This window comes from Cygnus olor, chromosome 2 (assembly GCF_009769625.2).
Source record: "Cygnus olor isolate bCygOlo1 chromosome 2, bCygOlo1.pri.v2, whole genome shotgun sequence".
Taxonomy (NCBI): Eukaryota; Metazoa; Chordata; class Aves; order Anseriformes; family Anatidae; genus Cygnus; species Cygnus olor.
In genome coordinates, this window is record NC_049170.1 from 142,782,537 (window position 1) to 142,786,593 (window position 4,057).

The window sequence follows — 4,057 nt, forward strand, 5'->3', positions numbered from 1 at the left end:
AACTTCTATAAGGGTATGTCAAACAAACAAATATAAATAAATAAAACCCAACCCAGAGGACTGTTTAAGTGTTGAAAGCAGAACTGACATATGAAAAAAATGACATGCTGTTTCAGTGAACAAAAAAAGGTTTGATATGGATTTTTTTTTTTCCCAGTCAAAGTTAAAAAAAATCAGCAAAATCAGAAAACTCTGCAAGCAGGAAATTAACTACGGGAAAAATAGTTTTTAAAATCGTTCAGTTTTGCCTTATAACTAAATTCTGGAAGGTGGCATGGGAGAAGTAATTCCTGTTCTGTGCCCCAAAACAAAGGTGATGATATTTGTATGCATGACAACAGAGAAACACTAACAATTGAAAATTGAAATATTATTGCAAATTTAATATCATCTACAAAATCATGTGTAACTGTCATTTTCCCATTCTACATGGGTCTAAGAGGCAGATCCTATCTATGATAGGTGCTTACATGCAAATTTTTCATCTAGCAGTGGATAAAAATAAGGAATTATAGTTTGTGCAGCCTTAAAAAGCTCCATGGCAATACAGCAGGTGTCATACATTTAATAACAGATCTGTACTTAGATGAAAGTAAATACTATTTCTTCCAAGCAACAAATTGTTTCTAAAGTCCAGAAGTCAGCCAGTTGAGCCCTAACAGTGTCTATTCGTCTTACCTTCAGTGTGTTTCACAGCCATCCGTCTCCTGTTCATTATAGTTTTCACCCTTATCTAAATATTTGGAAAAAAAATGACATAGACAAATGAGAAGCATGCTATGTAAAGCATTGTAAAGCACTCCATGGAGTGTAAAGCTGTGCTAACACAGAGTGAAAAAGATGAGCTTTCTTACACAGAGATGGAGGAAAAATTATTGCCTGTAATTAGTTTCTAAGGGTGTAGTTTGACATGCACGTAAATCAGCATATTCGCTGGAAATGGATGTCCATTAGTACCTCCTTTATGCCCGCAGCTATTTATTCTCCCTCTCTCACAACATATTTAATGCTAATACAACACTAAACTTGGTTATTTTTCAGAAGGGCCAGTGCCTGAGCTGTGTAACTGCATGGCTTCATAAATGCCTACGCTGGTCTAGTGTGAAGAGGAGGGAAACCACAATAAGGTGATGAAGACAAGGTGAAGACAGAGCCTCTTTCTACCAGGCACAGCAGGAAAATAAATACTTATAAAAATTATGACCCAACAGTAAAAACTTGGAAGTATGTCATAATTCAGGACCAAATAGCATGCAGATTGTAGTAAAGAGCTTAAGCATAGTTTTATTTCTTTAGAGGAGTTTGTCGAAGTGTTGTTGAAGCTATTTTGCATATTGTATTAATGCAGTGATACTGGTCTGTAAAACTAACGTTCTTTCCCACCCAATTCATTCTGCTGTCCCCACCATCTATTATGGGGTTCTGTAGTGAGAAACAGATATGAATTACAATCCTTGAACATCAAAAGAAGAATGGCTCTGGTTTACTTTTTAAAAAGCCAAGTCAGCTCCTCACTGTATGCTGCAAGGTGGACCCACAAAGGGATGTGTTGGCATAACCAAGGGTCCCGTGTCAGCTGCAGAAGGGGTGAGCACAATCTGGTAGGCCTAAAACCCACCTTTTCAAAAGCTGGTTGACTACAAAAAAAATCTTTACTCCCAGTATGTTATCTCTTTCTTTCTTATCAGGTGAAAGGGATGGGGAATGAATGTATGGAAAGTTGCTGGGTTCATGGAAAGTGTTATGAGAAGTAAGAAGATATGCTAAGATGATAGACCATCACATGGCTGTGTGATGCTTTAACAGATTTACAATATGAGCCTTGTAAACTGAAATCTTCCCCCCTATTAGGTTTATATTAGATTAAAAAAAAAAAAAATGGATTCTCAACAGTCTTAGTAACAGTCTGAAAAAGAGTATTTCAATGAAGGTAACTCCTATGTTGAAATCAATACTGAAATATAAAAAGGTATATCTTATTTCATTTTTATCTGCTAAATTTAAAGATTTATTTCAATTACTCTGGCATGAAAATGTGGCAGCAATTAAAATATTGATACTCAATAATTTTTTTTTGTAATGATCTGCTATCTAAAAGTCTCCCAGATGCTGTCTAGGTAAATATTCTGCTTGTGTGCAGAGTATTGATCTGGGAGAAGTCAATGTATTTTGATCAACAGAAGATCCACAGCTACTCTAGAGGTTTCTTGCAAAACAAAAGTAATTAGAGTGGAAGATTGTAATTAATAAGTACTGCTCAGTCCATTAATATGTACTCACTTAAAGATGCAATTCTTGGTCTTCATTTTCTGTAGGATGCTGATTACTCAGCTCATTAATCAATTTCTCTATTCCCTTTTCTGGGTCATGCATGTCACTCTAGGAAAACTGAGTAGCTTCCATAAATACACAGTGTGCCCACATCACACGCTAAACAAACTTTGTGTGTTAGCTCTGTGGTAATTCAGATTCTAACTGCATTTAGGTTAGGCAAAAATATGAATATTTTATATTACAAAGACTGAATACGTTGCAACTATTGTCAATTGCCAGTATCTTGCTGACAATATCTGAATAATGCAGGTCCAAGGCTGATGAATGATTAGCTAACCTAATGACATTCTATAATTTTTATAGTATATATATATATATAGGATATATATACGTATAAAATGGGTGTAAGAGATGTTACTTGGCATGCACTTCTGTGTTTACGAAGGGCTCAGTTCTGAATAGGTTGTGCACTGTAATTTTTTTTTTGCTAGATCAGTAGTTCTTTTCCTTTCCTGTTTTTAATTTTGAGGCTCCCTTACCCTCTCATCCCCAGTTCTCACAGCAACTAATGCAGTTCCAGCCTCTGTGCAATCCTGAGGGGTCAGGAGTGAGCGTGTGGTAAGAGACAGACATTTCCACCCTGCAGGAAAAGGAGAGGAAGAGGGATTAGTTGACTGACCACCACTGCCACTCCTGCAGTGCTGCCCTGCAACTGTGAGCTCTGTTGGCCAGCCATCTTGAATGGAGCTGCCCTTTCTCTTTTCTCGCAGCACTGGGTTTCAGCAGCTCTCCTCTTGCTTTTCTTTTCTTTGCCTCTTCTTATGCAGCCCAAGCTCTGAGAAGCATCCCCGTCTTCATAGTCTTCTCGCAGGTTAGCAGGAGCAGACGGCAGCTGGCATCTCAATCATCCCCAAAGGAAAACTCTTCTCCCTTTCCCCATAATACCTCTTTGGGAGAAAGCCATTATCCAGTAGGAGGATATCATATCTGGCTGCACTTTAATTTCCCCAAAGATGAGCTTTTAAGTGGATTTAAAAACTTCTAACCGCTACAGCAATATCCTCCCATGATGTTTGAAATGTTGCAAGAGCCAAGGGGATGCGCACAGTAAGTGCTGTTGCTCCCTTGCCCTCCAAATACCCTGCAGAGGTGTGTGGGTGATACTGAGTAACACATCAATGGGTATGGCTGACACTAATGACCAGGACTGTGGTCTGGCATTCAACAATGTATCAAGGAACACGTTAGAACCTCAATGGTCCCTTGAAGTTTAACATAGTTTTTTTACTGCAGCACTGGAATTAGTCAGAATAAACCATTATAATGTAACCGTGAAGCTTCCTAGCTCATTTATTCAGTATTTCTCATGAATTCATGGATTTTTAAAGCCAGAAGATATTATTAATTCACTTAGTTTGATCCCTTATATGATACCCACCATAGATTTTTTTTTTTTTTTTTTTTTTTTTCTGAGACCAATATCTTATTACTGACGGAATAACATCTTCTGGAAAGGATCTTGCCATCAGTTTCTAGAAAAAATGGAGAATCAAACCACCTCTGTTACCTGTAAAAGTAAGAGAAATTTTTTATCTGAATTTCTTAGGCTTCAATCAGCAAGTTGTTTTCTTCTGGGTCAAACGTCTTTTCAAATACAGTATTTACTTTCTAAAAAATCACTTACTTGCTAAAAATGATCAAAATAAACAGATTGTGTCATTTATTTTATTTTATTTTATTTTTAATTGTAATGCATTTTCTCTTTTTTATGGCTTCATTTTAT

The 4,057-nt window shown here is 36.9% G+C and overlaps 1 long non-coding RNA gene across 1 annotated transcript; it reads right to left on the minus strand.

The window, feature by feature from the left end:
* Positions 1-608: 608 nt before the first annotated feature.
* Positions 609-3,824, minus strand: LOC121065503. Its single transcript, XR_005817119.1, has 3 exons — positions 3,713-3,824; positions 2,814-2,914; positions 609-733 (listed from the first exon to the last, which is right to left on the minus strand). It is a non-coding gene; the product is annotated as an uncharacterized LOC121065503 (long non-coding RNA).
* Between the last annotated feature and the right edge of the window lie 233 nt (positions 3,825-4,057).